Source organism: Saccopteryx bilineata, chromosome 5 (genome assembly GCF_036850765.1).
Source record: "Saccopteryx bilineata isolate mSacBil1 chromosome 5, mSacBil1_pri_phased_curated, whole genome shotgun sequence".
NCBI lineage: Eukaryota > Metazoa > Chordata > Mammalia > Chiroptera > Emballonuridae > Saccopteryx > Saccopteryx bilineata.
Window position 1 is genome coordinate 194307962 of NC_089494.1, and position 19500 is coordinate 194327461.

At 43.6% G+C, this 19500-nt stretch overlaps 1 protein-coding gene and 1 pseudogene across 5 annotated transcripts in view; both read left to right on the forward strand.

Annotated features, from left to right (window-relative positions):
* LOC136306606 (E3 ubiquitin-protein transferase MAEA pseudogene) overlaps window positions 1-4656 on the forward strand; it is a 53324-nt pseudogene extending 48668 nt beyond the window's left edge.
* LOC136337612 (broad substrate specificity ATP-binding cassette transporter ABCG2) overlaps window positions 1-19500 on the forward strand; it is a 136905-nt gene that overhangs the window by 42512 nt on the left and 74893 nt on the right. The window contains exon 1 of one of the 5 annotated variants that reach the window (XM_066279079.1): window positions 8447-8542. The exons of 2 other annotated variants lie outside the window; for them this stretch is intronic. The gene's annotated coding sequence lies outside the window, so the exon portion shown is untranslated. Of the gene's footprint in view, window positions 1-8446; window positions 8543-8807; window positions 8932-19500 lie in introns of those variants that run through there. 2 more of the 5 variants (XM_066279082.1, XM_066279078.1) reach the window with 2 other exon arrangements.

The following is a 19500-nucleotide window of genomic DNA, read 5'->3' on the forward strand; positions in this document are numbered from 1 at the left end:
CATTTCATCATTTTTAAATGTATTTATCTTCTTGGTATTGATTTGTAAGAGTTCTTTATGTATTCTGAATACAAGCTGTTCCTCTATCCCATAAATTTAAAAAAGGAAATATGCAATATTTCCCTTTTCGTTTCATTTATAGAATGGACCCAAAATATATAAATGTTTTTCCTTATTGGGGTAAAAAAAATTCATGCTATATGTACAAATTGTTTATCAGATATATGATTTTTTAAAAGACTTTATTCAATTTTCAGAGAGGAGAAAGAGGGAAAGAAGGAGAGAGAGAGAAGGGGGAGGAGCAGGAAGCATCAACTCCCTTATGTGCCTTGACCAGGCAAGCCCAAGGTTTCAAACCGGCAACCTCAGTGTTCTGAGTCTATGCTTTATCCCACTGCGCCACCACAGGTCAGGCTCAGATATATGATTTGCAAATATTTTCAGTCTGTGGCTTGTCTTTACATTTTCTTAATGGTTGAAATGTATTGAAAACAATATTTACATAAAAGGTTTGTGGAGTCCTTGAAGCTTCTCTCTGGTACCCGAGAATTATCAGACTATAATTTGATACCCACTGCTAGTGAGCATTTCAGCAGTATTTAAACTCAGCAAGCTGAATAAGTCATCTTCAGCAGAATCGTGTATTGGTGGGGTTGAAAGAGAACTTACAATTAGCCAGATGCCTTTCTAGTTTTGTAAACTCCTTCCTGTTTGAATGACTTACTAGCAATGTTGGTATGTAAGGTCTAATGGAGTATTAGAAGCAAGGCTTGGATTTGAGGACAAACAAAAATATTAGGAGTCATGAGTTCAGTTAAGGCAGGAATACAAAGGGAGTAAATCAGTTATTTCCTGATAAGACTGGAGATTTACTTGTTGGCTCATGATAAAGAAATTTAGGCATCAAAGAGAAGTGAGAAAGAATTCTGAATTATGTAGAAGTCAGACTTTAATAGAAATCGACATCAATGCCTGTTGAACAATAACAAAGGAAAAAAAAACACCTCATGCTGTTATGGTGTATTGTGTTCACTATATAAGGGGCAACCTCACACTCTTACTTCAAACCAGCCCATGCCTCCTTTGCATTTATGATTTATGTATATTTCTTTTTGTATACCCCTTTATATTTACATCAGTCAATCATTTAACAATGAATTTATTGAGTGTCTATCATAAAGCTAGAAACTGGCTTTAAAAAGTAATTAATTTTCATACTCATAAGGAAGATACCAAAGCAAGCAGTTATAAAGTTATGGACTAATATTATGGCATATTTTATAAGTAGATATATTTATAAATATAAAATAATACTGTGATACCAAAAGTTGTTCTTTGAAAAGATCAACAAATGGGACAAACCATTAGCTAGACTAAGGAAAAAGAGAGAAGATTCAAATTATTCAAAACAGAAATGAAAGTTAAAATTGTACTACTAATTTTATAGAAACAAAAATTATTATAAAAGAATACTATGGGCCCTGGCCGGTTGGCTCAGTGGTAGAGCATTGGCCTGGCGTGCAGGAGTTCCGGGTTCGATTCCCGGCCAGGGCACACAGGAGAAGCGCCCATTTGCTTCTACACCCCTCCCCCTCTAATTCCTCTCTGTCTCTCTCTTCCCCTCCCACAGCTGAGGCTCCATTGGAGCAAAGATGGCCCGGGCGCTGGGGATGGCTCCTTGGCCTCTGCCCCAGGCACTAGAGTGGCTCTGGTTGCAACAGAGCGACGCCCCAGAGGGGCAGAGCATCGCACCCTGGTGGGCATGCCGGGTGGATCCCGGTCGGGCGCATGCAGAAGTCTGTCTGACTGTCTCTCCCCATTTCCAGCTTCAGAAAAATACAAAAAGAAAAAAAAAGAATACTATGAACAATTGTCTGTCAACAAATTGGATAAGTCAGATAAGATGAACAAATTCCTAGAAACATACAATCTGCCAAAACCAATTCATAAAGAAATAGAAAACTGGAATATACCTGAGAAAAATCTGAGTTATTATTAAAAGACCTCCTAACAAAGCAAAGCAATAGGCCAAATGGCTTCTTAGGTAGATTCTGCCAAATATTTTAAGAAGAACTAACATTAATTCTTCTCAAACTCTTCCAAAAAATTAAAGAGCAGTGAACACTTCCTCACTCGTTCTGTGAGATCAGTATTCCCCTAATGCCAAAGCTACACACAGGCACTACAAGAGAAGAAAATTATAGTCCACTATCCTTTGTGAATATAGATGCAAAAATTCTCAACATTATACTACAAACTGAATTATCAACATATCACAAGGATTATACACCATGACCAAGTGAGATTTAACGCTGGACTATGAGGATAGTTCAACATATAAAACCAAGCAACATGTATTGGTAGTAAACTACATTAATAGGATGAAGGAAAAAACACATGAACATTTCAATTGATGCAGAAAAAGTATTTCAGAAAATTCAATACTCATCCATGATTAAAAACACACTCAGTAAAATGGAACTAGGAGCACAGTTTCCCTACATGATAAAGATCATATATGAAAACCCACAGCTAACGTAATACTCAATGGCAAAAGACTGAATGCTTTCCCCCTGAAATCAGGAGCAAGACAAAAATGCCTTCTTTTACTTCTATTTATTCAACATAGTATTGGAAGTTCTGACCAGCGCAATTAGGCAAGTAGATGAAAGGCATTCAAATTGGCATCCAAAAAGGATCTTACATGGGTTTTCTACATGTAAGATACCACACACACAAAAATACCCTGTGAGAGTAATAAATGAATTCAGCAAAGTTTCAGGTTATAAAATTAACATACAAAATTAGTTGCTTTTCTGTACTTAAACAAAGAACAATCTGAAAAAGATATTAAGAAAACAATTTCAGGCCCTGGGTGGTTAGCTCAGTTGGTTAAAGCACCATCTGAAAAACCAAGGTTGTGGGTTTGATCCCTGGTCAGGGCACACATGAGAAGTGACCAAGAATTCACAACTAAACTAAACAACAAAATGAATGCTCTCTCTCTCCCTCTTCCTCTCTCTTTCTAAAATCAATCAATAAAAAAAGGAAAACAATTTTATTTACAATAGCATAAAAAGAATGTTAAGAATAAATTTAACCAAGAAGTTGAAAGACTTGTACCCTGAAACTACAAAAAAAAATGCTTAAAAAATTAAAGAAAACATAAATAAATGAAAACATCCTGCGTTTACACGAAGATTACTTGAAGTTGGGAGAGAATAGGCAGCAATGGATAACAAGAGAGGTAAGACTCTGTACTCTCCTGAGGGTGGATATGCCCTCAACAGGTACTGCTTCTGGAATTGCGAAGATGTATTCACCTAGATACACAAAAACATTGGACAAGGCTTGCTTAAAAAACCTTTCACTATGCCAGACCAGGCAGTGGCGCAGTGGCTAGAGCAGTAGACTGGGATGCGGAGGACCCAGGTTCGAGACCCCGAGGTCACCAGCTTGAGCGCAGGCTCATCTGGTTTGAGCAAAGCTCACCAGCTTGGATACAAGGTCGCTGGCTCAAGCAAGGGGTTACTCGGTCTGCTGAAGGCCCAAGGTCAAGGCACATATGAGAAAGCAATTAATGAACAACTAAGGTATCACAAGGAAAAACTGATGATTGATGCTTCTCATCTCTCTCCGTTCTTGTCTATCTGTCCCTATCTATCCCTCTCTGACTCTCTGTAAAAACAAAACAAACAACAACAAAAAAAACCCTTTCACTAAAAAAACAAGTCCTCATTGGACGAGAGCGCCAAACTGTGTAAGCGCAGGATTGAGCACCTCAAGCAGCACAGCAGCGACCGGACAGCGGCCGGCCAGACTGGAAGCAGAAGCACATGGACCGCATGATGGTGAAGCACCTACCGCGCTGTGGCCACTACAACACCGCGGAGAAGCTGGCGCCGCAAGGCCGCATCCAGGATGTAATGAACATATAGATGTTTCTGACCGCAGAGGAAACGGAGCCTGGGCCACTGCCGCGACAAGCCCCGGCTGCGCAAGGTGGAGAGCCTTCAAAGCGCGCACCACGAGAAGCCAGGACGGAAGAGCGGCTCCCCTAAAGAAAGTAAGGCTCTTGGCATGGAAACCATAAAAGGAAAACCAGAATTGAGCTGCTGGAGTTCAGGCAAAGGATTCAGTAGTTCATTGAACTCATCCGACAGAACAGGGCACTAGACACTGTGAGACACGCAAGGAAGCATTCAGTCAGGCCAAAGGGAGCCAGCTGGCCATGCGCATGGTGAAGTCCACCGAGTCACGCGCATGCCGGCCACGCACATCTCCCTCTAGGACCTGCTAGACCTGGCCCGGCGGAGGGTGCTCATCTTTGGCTCCACCAGCGGGGGAACAGCTCGGTGATCACCCTCACCCTGCAGGCCTGCCTCTCGGCTGTGAAGACCCCACAGTGCTGCAAGGAGGGTCGCAGCTCCAAGAGCCCGGACTGCCCTGTGCGCGGCCACCTTGCCCAGGGCCCACCGCGCCAGCTCCCGCCTGGTCTGCAAGATGAACGAGAACAACCCGCCCGTGATGCTGCCCGGCGGCTACATCTATGGCTACAATTCTCTGCTCCCTATCGGTGGAGATGATAAGGTTGTTTGTTCGAGAATCAGAGAGCTCTTCCACTCCTCACAAGGCGAGAAAGTGTACATCACGTAGGTTTACGTCCCGGTCCCTCCTGCGGCGGTGTTTCTTGCCACCAAAGGCCCACAACGACACTTAGGAGGAAGAGGAGGAGGAGGGAGAGGAAGGAAGAGTGAACAGACTTGTACTTGAAAACCTCATTTTAATTTTATTTTTTTAAAGATTTTTATTTATTCATTATAGAGAAGGGAGAGAGAGAGAGAGAGAAAAGTGGGGAGGAGCAGGAAGCATCAACTCCCATATGTGCCTTGACCAGGCAAGCCCAGGGTTTTGAACCTGCAACCTCAGCGTTTCCAGGTTGACGCTTTATCCACTGCGCCACCACAGGTCAGGCGAAAACCTCATTTTGATCATTGGATTTTGTATGTGAGTCAACTAGTTGATGCTTCTGAAAAGGATCTTCCCCGTTCAGAGACCTGAGTCCCACCTGACACCGATGCAAACTCGAGAACATTACAGGAACAGTTTCCTCCCTGTGCTAATGAGCCCTGGGGAACAGGTGTGTCCTGTGCTGTGGCCCGGAGGTGTCTCCTGCTGCGACTGAAGCACCGGGAGCTGGCACTCGGCAGAGCTGCTGCCACACGCCCAGCGCCCTCGAGTGGACTTGCTTCTGCCTCCCCACCAGCGCAGCCTGTGCACCCGCGTGGGACCCACTGGGACCAAGTCTGCCAGGGTTTGTGGTGGTTCCATCATTTGGCTCTAAATGCTACTGGTCACAGAAACGAACAGTCCAGCTGAAGTAACCGCAACAAGTTGGGATCAAGTAAACCTTTGTAGTCGACACTGCCATCCGGTAGAAGTTTATACTTAGTGCTCATTTTTGCATGTGGATGTTGTTTAGCTAATACACTGTAAATGTAAAACATGATAAAAAGGTTGTCTGTTTTGTTTTTTAAGTGCTCATTAAAAAAAAAGAAGAAGAGGCCCTGGCTGGTTGGCTCAGCGGTAGAGCGTCAGCCTGGCATGAGGGGAACCGGAGTTCGATTCCCGCCAGGGCACATAGAAGAAGCGCCCATTTGCTTCTTCACCCCTCCCCCCCTCCTTCCTCTCTGTCTCTCTATTCCCCTCCCGCATCCAAGGCTCCATTAGAGCAAAGATGGCCCGAGCGCTGGGGATGGCTCCTTGGCCTCTGCCCCAGGCGCTTGAGTGGCTCTGGTCGCCGGCAGAGCAACGCCCCGGAGGGGCAGAGCATCACCCCCTGGTGGGCAGAGCGTCGCCCCCTGGTGGGCGTGCCGGGTGGATCCCGGTCGGGCGCATGCGGGAGTCTGTCAGACTGTCTCTCCCCGTTTCCAGCTTCAGAAAAATACAAAAAAAAAAAAAAAATAAAAAAGAAGAAGAAGAAATTATAGGGCATGACTGTACTCTGTAATCTACCCAGTTAGGAATTTATAACTTCTTAGAGCATCCTTTTTTTTGGTCCGCATTGTCAAACAGAATGGAAGTGATCAGCTTGAGAAAATATTAGGTTGAGATTAGGTTGTAATATAACTTTAGCCTGAAAATAAACTGACATCAATTAGAAGAAATCACAAACTAAAATATTTTTAAAAATTAGACTAAAAACAAGGAAGAAAGTTTTTGTTGTTTATTTTAGCCCTAATTTGGATGAGGATATGACTGAGTATTGTCAAATGTTTTTATATGCACATTTTACTGACTAAAAATGAACATATTTTTTATTAATTTTTCTTTTAAACTATTCATTTTTAATATAAAAGTTGTATATATGTATTATATCAAATTTAGAAAATTACACTGAAGTAGAAGAAAAAAGAATCAAGTAATTTCTTGTAATGCCAACTATTTTCCATGTATAGATTTTTGGTTTGTTTTTATTTTACATAATTCTACAATGCTATATTCAGCTTACTATCTTGTTTTAAAAAATGTGGGGTTTTAGTCAATTTCATGTGTGTTTTCTCCATTTTTAGAAGTTCTCTTTTGGTTGGTTGCCTTTGCTGGAATTTTTTTCATCATCATCATTATTATTATTATTTTGTATTTTTCTGAAGTGAGAAGCAGGGAGGCAGAGAGACAGACTCCCGCATGTACCCCACTGGGATCCACCCAGCAAGCCCACCAGGGGTCGATGCTCTACCCATCTGGGGCCATTCACCCGTTGCCACCGGAGCCATATCTAGCGCCTGAGGCGGAGGCCATGGAGCCATCCTCAGCGCTGGGGCCAACTTTGCTCTATTGGAGCTTTGGCTGTGGGAGGATAAGAGAGAGAGAGAAAGAAGAGGAAGGAGGGGGCAGGGAAAGGCAAATGGGCGCTTCTCCTGTGTGCCCTGACTGGGAATCAAACCCAAGACATCCACAGGCTGGGAGGATGCTCTACCACTGAACCAACCAGCCAGGGCATTTTTTCATCTTTACTGATGTCAATCAAGTTTTATTCTTTAGAAGGTGTTTTTTCAATTTTGCAAACAGTTATTAAGAGCCACTTTAAAGAATTTTTCCCAATCTTGGCTTAAAATAACAAATGTATTTGTGTGGGGTTTTTTTTAAAGACCCCCCCCCTTTGGTGAGAGGAGGGGAGATAGTGAGGCATACTCCCACATGCGCTGGGTCCTGGGTGCACTTGGCAAACCCCTCTGGGGCCAATGCTGGAGTGCAAGAGCTTTAACGCCTGAGGCTGACTCACGGGGGCCAACCAAACCATCTTCAGCACCCGGCTGGGCTGCGGGGGAACCAATCGAGCCACTGGCTGTGGAGGGGAAGGGGAAGAGAAAGGGTAGAAGGAGGGGAGGAGAAGCTGATTGCCTCTCCTGTGTACCCTGACCAGGAAAGGAACAGAGAATATCCATACGCTGGGCCAGGCCGAGGCTCTATCCCTGAGCCACCAGCCAGGGCCAAGGATCTGTAAAGTGACTCTGAAATTTAATTAAAAAAACCCACAAAATACCCTTCCAAGTGTTTGGGTGCTTCATAAATGTATACTTTTAAGTCCTTTAAAAGTATACATTATGGCCTAACCAGGCGGTGGTGCAGTGGATAGAGCGTCAGACTGGGATATGGAGGACCCAGGTTCGAGACCCTGGGGTTGCCAGCTTGAGCGCGGGTTCATCTGGTTTGAGCAAGGCTCACCAGATTGAGCCCAAGGTCGCTGGTTCGAGCCACAGGTCACTCGGTCTGCTGTAGCCCCCCAGTCAGAGCACATGAGAAATTAATCAATGAACAACTAAGGAGCTGGAACAAACAATTGATGTTTCTCATCTCTCTCCCTTCCTGCCTATCTGTCCTTCTCTCTGACTCTCTGTCTCTGCCAAAAATAAATAAATAAAAGTATACACTATGGTATTTTTAATATTCTAAAAAAATGGTCTAATCAATATTTTTATATAGGACTCCCGGCTAAAATTATCTTGTATGGGGTGAAGAATTAACAGTAGTTTCTTTTGTTGCTTTAAACAATTTAACTGATATAATGATTTTTGTTTGAAAATGCAAACCAGAAGCTATCTAGATGCAAGTGCTAATTTCTGAGAGTAGATAGAGAAAGTGAATTTTGGCATAGCTATACACTTATTAAGCCTGATAACCAGCGCTTTTCCTGAATCTGCACAGTCTTTTTCCAGCTTTTCCATCTGATCAGTGTATTGCAAAGAAGTGTTTATTACAGGAATGTGAAGAATGCATTTAAACTGTTCCTAGTAGTATTTTCACTTAAGAAGTTTTCCCTCCACCACACCCCCACGCCTCCCAGTAGATTTAGTTCCTGGTTTTACTGGTCCTGGGGATGCAGGAACCTAATTTCACAAAAGCTCTTTCAGTAAGAGACCGCCTGCTTGCTCTGGATGGGCAACGTGTGAGGTTGAAAAAGCCTGGGCGTCAGTGTCTTCTGGTGCTTAAGTGCGTTGGCCACCGCCGGCAGCGACCAAATCCATCCAGGGCAGACGAGGTATTGATGATCCGTGGTGGCGTCCTGTGATTACCAACGTTCGTTTGTTTCTAACTGTCCGTTTTGTACGAGACAGAATTTTCGGTTTGTCCCTGCGTACTCCAGGACAGTCGTGTTTGTGGGCCCACGGCGGTGGGGGCGGGTCCAGTGCGAAACTCGATACCTATGCTACCCCCGACCCGGGCCCAGCCCCTGCGCTTATCACAGCGGTACAGGCGGCACCACGCCTTCCGCGCTCCCGCCAGCGCAGACCCGAGAGCTCCCGGGCGAGAGGGTGGGGTCTCCGCCCTGCGGTCTTCGCGCCCGCAGCTCGGGTCATCGCTCCTGGGCGTGACTGCGTCCTCGACCGCCACCCAGGGCCGCTGCCTTCTCAGGTGACCTTCGCGCGCGTGAGTGCTGGCTCGTGGGGAGCGGCCCGGTGGGTGGGTTGGCCACGGGGCTGTGTGGACCTTAGTTGGGGAAGGTCCTTTAGGGCTGGGGACCTTTCTCGCCCTCGAGCTGTGTCCTGAGTCCGTAGTTACATTTACAGACCGAGTCTGGAGCGCAGTGGAGGGTCTAGTCCCGGATTGTCCGATAGAGTTTGGGAAGACGCGCCTGGAAAGGAGCCGGGTAGAATTTTGGAAAAGCTTCACGTTTGGAGAGCACAGTGTAAAAGCTTGTTGTCTATGTGAGCTAGGAGCTGCATCCTTTGGTTAGGTTGCTTAGAAAGGTCTGGTGGACGCACCTCCGCGTTCATATGAATGATTATTAGCGCTCTACTTTCATCACATGGACCGTGAGATCCAAGCCCTTGAACTGCTGAGTGTGTAAGTGGTGCCAGCCCTTTGGGATGTTTGTGGCTTGAAAGGTTGGTGCGTATTGGGAATACATTTGGTAGAAAATAGAAAACTTCTCAATTGAGATGACTTAGATTTTAGTTGGTCCCTCCTAGTTTCATTTGATAGTGAGTATGAAAGACTCAACATATCCATGTTGTTGCAGAAAGCAAGGTTTCATTATTTTTTTTATGGCTGAGTAATATTCCACTGTATATATGTACTTCTTCTTCTTTATCCATTTGTTTATCTATGGGCACATAGGTTGCTTGAACATCTTGGTCATTGTAAACAATGCTGCAGTAGGAATGCATATGTCTTTTCACATTTTTCACATTAGTGTTTTGGATTTCTTTAGATAAATACCCAAAAATGAAGTTACTGGGTCTTTCTTTTCCTTCTTTGTTTCTTGTTTTAAAATCTTTTTTTTTTTTTTTTTTTTTTTTTTTTTTTTTTTTTTGGTGTGGTGTAAGTATTGCTACTCCAGATTTCTTAAATTTTTATTTGCATGAAATATCTTTTTCTATTTCTTTACTTTTAATGTGTGTCTCTTTCCATCTGAAGTAGGTCTCTTGTAGGCAGCATATGTATGGGTCTTTCTTTCTTATCCATTTAACCACTCAATATTTTTTAATTGGAACATTTACATTTATTTATTTTTATTATTATTATTTTTTTAGTGTTTGAGAGACAGACAGGAAGGGAGAGATGAGAAGCATCAATTTGTAGTTGTGACATTTTAGTTGTTCATTGATTGCTTTCTCTTATGTACCTTAACCCCTTGCTCAAACCAGGAACCCCGGGCTCAAGCCAGTGACCTTGGGCTTCAAGCCAGTGACCTTTGGGCTCAAACTAGTGACCATGGGGTCATGTCTATGATCCCATACTCAAGCCAGATGAGCTTGTGCTCAAGCCAGCAACCTCGGGATTTTGAACCTGTGTCCTCAGTGTCCCAGGTTGATGCTCTATCCACTATGCTATTACCTGGTCAGGCAGAACATTTACATTTAAAGTAATTACTGACGGGTACCCATGTGATTTCACTAATATGTGGAATCTAAAATACAAAATAAGTAAAAACCAAAATAGAATCAAACTTATGAATACGAAGAACATTTGATGGTTGCCAGATGGGATAGGGTATGCAGGATGGGTGAAAACGGGTAAAGGATTAAAACATGTCAATTGCCAGTTATAAAAATAGTCACAGGGATATAAGGTACTGCATAGGGAATATAATCAATAATACTATAATAACTATGTATAGAGTCAGATGTGTACTAGACTTAAGGGGTGATCACTTTGTAAGTTCTATAAATATCTAATCACTATGTTATATAACTGAAGCTAATATAATATTGTATGTTAACTGTAATTGAAAAATAAAAATTATTTTAAAAAATGAAAAAACAAAAAGAAAGTGAATATGAAATACAAATGAAAATTCAGACTGCTTTTTCAGAAAATGATGTTTTGGTGCAGCTGATTCCATATATGTTAGTGTGTGTTAAGGGCCAGTTGGTAAAACTCTTGCCCTTCTGCAAATGCGTGAAACTAGAGTTGATATTGGGTAGATAAAAATGTATTCAGCATAAAAGTTACTACAAGGTGGGACAAAAATTTCATAATATTAATATCTTTAAAGGGATTAACCAATATATTTTTATCTTTTTCTTATCTCCATGACATAAAATTTGTCCACAACTTTGAATGGTTTGTTGAAACATTTGTGACTTCTTCTTTATGTTTTTTTCTGTGACTAGTTTAATGATTAACCTAAATACCATATTTTTCACTCCATAAGACTCACTTGACCATAAGACGAACCGAGGGTTTTAAGGAGGAAAATAAGAAAAGAAATATTTTGAACCAAATGGTGTGTTAAAATATTTAATAAAATATACCACAATATTTCAATAATGTAAACTCAACAGCAGTATTAACAACCATTAGCACTGTTATTAACAAATGAGAAGAGACTTTAATGTTCAAATACTCTTCTAGTTGTCTGGGAATCCGCAGCAGCTATAAAAATGAACATTCGTTCCATAAGATGCACGGGCATTTTCCCCTCCACTTTTTGGGGAAAAAAGTGTGTCCTATGGAGTGAAAAATATGGTAATTAACCAGCTTACTACAATAATTGAAAATAATACTGAAGAAGTTAGAAGAAAACAGAAAAACCAAAAACATAAGATTGCAAATCTAGCAAAGAGTTAAGAAAAAAACCAAAACAAAACCCTGTATTGATGCATAGTTTTATTTTTTGCCTAATAGTAGATTTCTTGGACTTGTATGTCTATTTCTTTCACTAAGTTAGGTAAGTTTTCTGTGATTATTTTTTCTTTTCTTTCTTCTTTTTCTTTTTTTAATTAAGTGAGAGGCAAGAAGGCAGAAAGACAGACTCCCACATGTGCCCTGAGCAGAATCCACCCAGCAAGCCCCATCTGGGGCTGATGTTCTGCCCATCTGGGGCCACTGCTCTATTGCTTGGCAACCAAGCTATTTTGGCACTTGAGGAGAGGCCTTGGAGCCATCCTCAGAGTCCTTGGAACTATCCCCAGGGCCAACTTGCTCATTCAAGCCTGGCTGCAGGAAGAGAAGAAAGAGAGAGAGGAGGGGGTAGGTGTAGGGGTGGAGAAGCAGATGGTCTCCTCTCCTGTGTGCCCTGACCTCAAATCCAACCCAAGACTTCCAAACACTGGGCCGATGCTCAACCTTTGAGCCAACCAGCCAGGGCCTATTATTTTTTCCAAATAAGTTTTCAATTTCTCTTCTCTTGGCATCCCCATGATGTGAATGTTGGTATGCTTGAGGTTGTCCCTGAGACTCATTGTTTTGGTAATTCTTTTTTCTTTGTGTTGTTCTGAGTGAGTGTTTTCTGCTTCCTTATTGTTGGGCGGATAGAGTGTATTATGCTCACTTTGTTAAAGAGGCCGTTGCCCAGGTGATATTAATGTGTGTTGAGAATTGTTGTAGCCTGAGGCTTGGTTTTGGGATTAAGCCTGTCCCACCCTTTTTGGTGTGAGGTGGTACAATCCTATCATGCCTCATAGAAGTGATTTTGTATTAGAGACTTCCCCATTATGTATATTGGATTAAGGGTTTGGATTTCTACACTATAAAATGGGAACGGAGGGGGAGTTTGCTCTCTTGGTTCCTGAGGTTAGCATGAGAGAGCAGAGAGAATAGAGCCAACAGCGGGAGGAGGCCACGTGGAGAAGGCCAGGAGAAGCAGCCAAGATGGCGGAGTGCTGAGTGAGATGCCAGTTTGTGTAGAGTTTGTATTTGGGATAAGGAAGGAGAGATGGGGAACTGAGGAGAATAAGTCTGGTGAGCTAGAAACCTTTGATTCTAGGAAACTCGGATAAGTCAGTGGCTTTGTGAGCACTGAGTGTGACTGGGTTTTGGAGCCCAGTGTGTATTTTTACTTGCCCGCCGGGTGCAAGGTAGGATTAAAGGCTATGGCCCACCAGTTTTTGGCTCCATGGTTTCTTTACCGACTGTCCGAATCCAATGCGAACCTGCATGGACCAGAAGGCTGCTGTGATAGTGGCTCTAGCCCTGGCTCCTGGCTTTACACTTATCTTCCAAATTGCTGATTAAATTCTTGGCCTTATCTTCTCTACTGTTGATTCCCTGTAAAGTATTCTTTATTTCAGTTAGTGTGTTCTATATTTATGGTCCTTTTTTATGCTGTTGAAGTTCTAAGTTCACTGAGCATCCTTATAACCAGTGTTTGAACTCTGTATCTAGTAGATTGCATGTCTCTATTATGTTTAGTTATATTCTGGCGTTTTGTTCTATTCTTTTATTTGGAACATGTCTCTTTGTCTTCTCATTTTGGCAGCTGCTCTGTGTTTGTTTCTACCTATTAGGTAGAGCTTCTATGTCTCCCAGGCTTGTAGAGTGCCCTAATATAGTAACTATTCTGTAGGATCCAGTGACACACCCTCCCCAATAACTGCAGCTGAGTACTCGAGGTGTGCCCCCTGTGTGAGCTGTGTACACTGTCCTCTAGTAGTTCAGGCTTGATGGCTGTTGGTGTGTCAATGGGAGAGATTTACTTCCAGCTGCAAGGACTGGCTGTTACCACTGCCCACCGACCTTTGACCATCATGGAGGGTCAGCTATGCTGATACACTCCACAGAGCAGGATTTACTTCAGGAGGGTTCTGCTGCTGGCTGAGTCTGCCCTTTGAGTGTGTCACTTGTGGAGGTGATTAGGTAGTTGTGCTTCAATGTGATCTGAAGCTGTCCACCACGAGAGCTGGCTCTGGAGCCTCTTAGGAGGTATAGGCCGAGGTCAGCCACCACCTGTGTTCTTCCTGGGGCTACCTGGAATGAGCTGTGAAGTGATTCACAGATGGCTGATACTTGTGCTGGGCTTGGAGGAGCCCAGGAAAGGCCAAACTGCAACCGAAGTCCAGGTGGTTCTAGTGCCAGGCCTGGGATCACTTAGTGAGAGGTACAGGGCTTGCTGAGGCCAGATTCTGCTTGTTTGAGAGATTTTAGGAAAATCTAAAGCATGAGCCCAAAAAGGCAATTCATGTGGAAAAGCCACTGGAAACAGCTTAGGTGGACCTAAAAGTTGGGTGGGGCAGGGCCTCAAGGAATCACTAGGGTAGGGCAAACAGTGTGATTCAGGTTGATGGAGTTTTAGATACGGAGCCTACCTGGTGGCTTTGGGGGGCGGGCTCATCAAGGGAACAATGGCCTCTGCCAGCACTTTTGTCTGGGAGAAAGCTGCCCCTTCAGCTCTTATCTTGATGCCAGGCAATTCAGTTCCTCCTTATGTGGTGCTGGTGCCTTTTGGGCTGCTGTCCCAGTGTTGGAGCTCAGAGAGAGTAAGTCCATGTAAGTTTGTGTGCAGGCTCTTTAAGAAGAATGCCTAGGACTCCAGCCATTCTCCACTTCCCTCAGCCTCAACTCCTATTGGTTTTTACAGCCAGAAGTTATTGGGACTTCTTTTCCTGGCACTGGAGCTTGGGGGCCTGATATGGGGCTGGATCCCTCGCTCCTTAGGGAGAACCTCTGCAGATAAGATAATCCTCCCAATTCTTTTCTTCCACACGTGGGTGTGGGACCAGCCTGTTCTGTATCTCCACCTGTCCTCCCAGTCTTGATATAGCTTCTTTTTTAATCCCATAGTTCTGGTACTCCCATTCAGCCAGATTTCAAACAGTTCTGAATGGTGGTTGTTTTGTAGTTTAGTTGTAATTCTGATGTCTGCATTATTTTTTTAAGCCTCCATGAAGCATTTGAGGCAAACATAAATGTTACAAATGGGAAATACAATACAACTGAGCCTGACCTGGTGGTGGCGCAGTGGATGAAGCATCGGACTGGGATGCAGAGGACCCAGGTTCGAGACCCCGAGGTCACCAGCTTGAGCGCGGGCTCATCTGGTTTGAGCAAAAAGCTCACCAGCTTGGACCCAGGGTCACTGGCTCGAGCAAGGGGTTACTTGGTCTGCTGAAGGCCCATGGTCAAGGCACATGTGAGAAAGCAAGCAATGAACAACTAAGGTCTCGCAATGAAAAACTGATGATTGATGCTTCTCATCTCTCTCCGTTCCTGTCTATCTGTCCCTGTCTGTCCCTCTCTCTGACTCTCTCTCTGTCCCTGTAAAAATATAAAATAAATTAAATAAAAAAAAATACAACTGAGTAGAGTTACTGTGAAGGGGGGGACATATTAGAATGGACATGGACAGATGGAAAGACCATATCAAATTAAGTTGCTTCAGTGAGGATAAGGCAGGCAAACATACCAGGTTCTTAGAAAAGATTTTACTGGAACTTATTTCTGAAGGGATGTCTTGTGTTACAGAAGGATGTAGTAGAGGAGACTGAATCATGGCTGTGGCAGAGCATCCTGAAGGCCTGTTGGTCAATAAATTTGTAAATATGATGTATATGTTTGCTCGCTTAGAGTTTGCATTGGGTGTGGGAGATAGGCTGTAAGCTGGCAAAGTCCTTATAGACTAAGGCTTAGTTTTAAGACTAAGCCTTTCCCACCCTTTTAATACTAATATCTTTTCAACATCCTCCTAATACTAAGATCTTCTCAAAACTAAGCTTTCCCCCACACCCTTGACTGTTCCATGATAGGGGATGGTGCACTCTTATGAGGAATCCCATTTATGCCTCAGATAAGTGGCTTTGTATCAGAAACTTCCTTATTTGTATACTGGCTTAAAGACTTTAATTTTCTACACTATAAAATAAAGCAGACCGAGGGGTTCTCTTGCTTGGATCCAGCCATCAGCATTGCAGAGGGGACTGAGTGAGGCTGGTGAGGCCTTTGATTTTAGCAAAAACTGGAGAAAGTCAGTAACTTTGGGAGCCCTGAGTGGAAAGGGAAGTGTTTTCCTGCTGTGTGTATTTACTCGCCCGGTGCGAGCAGGAATAAAGGTAATGGCCCACCAGTTCTTGGCTCCACTGTTTCTTTGCCATCTGTCTGAAGGGAACCTGCATGGGCCAGGCGGCTGTGATGGTGGCCACAGCTACTGACTTTACAGAGCCCATTTGATAGTACATGCAATGGTGTGTTTTCTAGGACTGTTTTCTATAGTTGTAATTCTCCTTACTCTATGTGTTATGAAAAACACTTGCAAGGTGCTAACAGGCATGCTGTTGTTTAATGGTTTGGGACTCCTTTGGGGATAAATCTAGATTTTTCAGAGGGGATGTTGGCCTTTATGTTCTTCAAATACTCTTTCAAGTGTTTCTGATAAAAGTTTGGCAGCCATTCCTCCACCCATGGTGTTTTGTAGCAGATATTTTACTTCACTGGGAGACTATTGGAAAGTGGATATCTAATTTTTGAGACATGTAGTTAGCTTGTTTATGAAGATAAATAAAATAGAATTGTGCCCTGGCCGGTTGGCTCAGTGGTAGAGCGTTGGCTTGGCGTGTAGGAGTCCCAGGTTCGATTCCTGGCCAGGGCACACAGGAGAAGCGCCCATCTGCTTCTCCCCCCCTCCCCCTCTCCTTCCTCTCTGTCTCTCTCTTCCCCTCCCGCAGCCAAGGCTCCATTGGAGCAAAGTTAGCCCGGGAGCTGAGGATGGCTCTGTGGCCTCTGCCTCAGGCGCTAGAATGGCTCTGGTTGCAACAGAACGACACCCCAGATGGGCAGAGCATCGCCCCCTGGTGGGCATGCCGGGTGGATCCCAGTCGGGCGCATGCGGGAGTCTGTCTGACTGCCTCCCCATGTCCAACTTCAGAAAAATACACACACACAAAAAAGTCAGAATTGTAACACTGAAAGTTAATAGTTTACTTGTTATTTAAATTGGGGATAGATAGGTCTGGGTAAAGCAGAATTACTGCTCACATCTTGATTTCAGTGAAGAAGTTTTGATTTGGCAAGAAGGTAGAATAAAACCTTAGCTAGGTCAGAAAATTTGTTGAACAAGTTTTCTGCACTTTGGTGATCACTAGCCCAATCTTTTTGTTCTTATGCCTAGATAGCATTGGGTGGCTGTCATTTCATTGATATTAAGTTCTTTCTTTTTTTAAAAAAATTTATTATTTATTGATCTTAGAGGGAAGTGGCGGGGGGGGGGGAGGCAGGGGAAAAGGAACAGGAAGCATCAATTTGCAGTTGCTTCTTGTATGTGCCTTAACTGGGCAAGCCTGGAGTTTTGAACTGGCAACCTCAGCATTCCAGGTTGACACTTTATCTACTGTGCCACCACAGGTCAAGCTTAAGTTCTTTCTTATCTGGAAGGGTAAATATGGAAGTTTCTTGAAAGCAACAAGCCCTGTAAACTTCCTCTGAAGCAGAGGCAGATTAAGGTCCGTTGAGGCCCCGGGCACAGAAGAAAATACTGGGCCCCTTAAAAAAAAGAGAGATAGGCCTTGACCTGTGGTAGCACAGTGGATAAAGCGTCAACCTGGAAATGCTGAGGTCGCCGGTTCAAAACCCTGGGCTTGCCTGGTCAAGGCACATATGGGAGTTGATGCTTCCAGCTCCTCCTCACCTTCTCCCTCTCTCTGTCTCTCTCTCCCCCTTTCTCTCTCTTCTCTAAAATGAATTAAAAAAAATTTAAAAAAAATTAAAAAAAAGAGATAGATAGGGAAAATAAAAATACATGTTAACCATATTTTAAAAATAAATAAAGATATTATGTACTATTAATATTAAAATTGCACATATGAAACCAAACTTGGCGTGGTTAGAAAAAAGTGTAAATTTGGGGTTTTGTGGAGCTCTTCAGAAGTTGGGGCCCAGGGTGTGCACCTGGTGCACCTGTCATTAAATCTGCTTCTGCTCTGAAGCCACATGAGGTGAGTGTCTCACAAGAAGAGAGAAAAGCAGACCTGAGAAATATCCAAACCCTCACGTAGGAGGTCTTTCCTTTCTATTTCCTGTCTTGAGTAACCCAACCCTGGCTTCCCTCTGACCCTGGATGGGGCTGAGGATGGCTCTATGGCCTCCACCTCAGGCACTAAGAAGAGCTTGATTGCAGAGCAATGGAGCAATGCCCTAGATGGGCAGAGCATTACCCCCCTAGTGGGCATGCCGGGTGGATACTAGTTGGGGTGCATGCAGGAGTCTGTCTTTGCCTCCCCTCCTTTCATTGAATAAAAAAAAAAAAAAGAAAAAGGAAAGGGATAGAAAGTAGAGGGACAACAGAATTGTAAGAAAGGAAGAAGAGTAGGCCCTGGCCGGTTGGCTCAGTGGTAGAGCGTCGGCCTGGCATGCGAAGTCCGGGTTCGATTCCCAGCCAGGGCACACAGGAGAAGCGCCCATTTGCTTCTCCACCCTTCCCCCTCTCCTTCCTCTCTGTCTCTCTCTTCCCCTCCCACAGCCGAGGCTCCATTGGAGCAAAGATGGCCTGGGCGCTGGGGATGGCTCCTTGGCCTCTGCCCCAGGCGCTAGAGTGGCTCTGGTCACAACAGAATGATGCCCCGGAGGGGCAGAGCATCGCCCCCTGGTGGGCAGAGCGTCGCCCCTGGTGGGCATGCCGGGTGGATCCCAGTTGGGCGCATGCGGGAGACTGTCTCTCCCCATTTCCAGCTTCAGAAAAAAAAAAAAAAAAGGAAAAAGAGTAAAATATTAATTTCAGCTCTTTCCTTAACCATCCTGTATTAGTTTAGAATGCCTTAAAATCACATGGTCCTCAGAATACTAAAAGGAAGTGGCCATTAAGAAGGGGGATAGGGGGATACTTTTGAGTACTTACTGTGCACAGATGTTTTTTACATCCATTTAAAAAAAAAGATTTTATTTATTGATTTTTAGAGAGGGGGGATAGAGAGAGAGAGAGAGAGAGAGAGAGAGAGAGAAAGGTGGGGGTTCGGGGGGAGATGAATGGGAAGCTTCAGCTCATAGTTGCTTCTCATATGTGCCTTGACCCAGCAAGCCCGGGCTTTTGAACCAGCAACCTCAATATTTCAGGTCAATGCCCCATCCACTGGGCCACCAGAAGTTATGCTACATCCATTTTCATTGTTATGTTCACACTAGGCCTTTCAGGGAAGTATTTTATTTATTTATTAAATTTTTTATTGAATTTATTGGGGTGATATTGGTTAATAAAACTATATAGGTTTCAGGTGCACAATTCTACAATATATCATCTGTATGATGCATTGTGTGTTCACCAGCCAAGTCAAGTCTTCCTCCATCACCATCTACCCCCACCTCTACCCTCTTTTCACCTCCCCCCACTCTTTTCCTTCTGCAATCCTCATTCTGTCATCTGTCTCTAAGTTATTTCTTTGCTTAACCCCTTCACTTTTTTCAGCCAGCCTTCCAACCTTCTTTGACAGCTGTCAGTCTGTCCTCTGTTATCTATGAGTCTGTTTCTATTTTGTTTGTTAGTTTATTTTGCTTATTAGATTCCACATAACTGAAATCATGTGGTACTTGTCTTTCTCTGTCTGGTTTATTTCACTTAGCATAATAATCTCTAGGTCCATCCATGCTGTTGCAAAGGGTAAGATTTCCTTTTTTTTTGCACTTGAGTAGTGTTCCATTGTGTAAATATACCACAGATTTTTTATCCACTCATCTGCTGATGAGAACTTGGGCTACTTCCAAATCTTGCCTATAGTAAATAATGCTGCAATGAAGATAGGAGTGCATATGTTCTTTCAAACTAGTGTTTTGGGTTTCTTCAGATAAATTCCC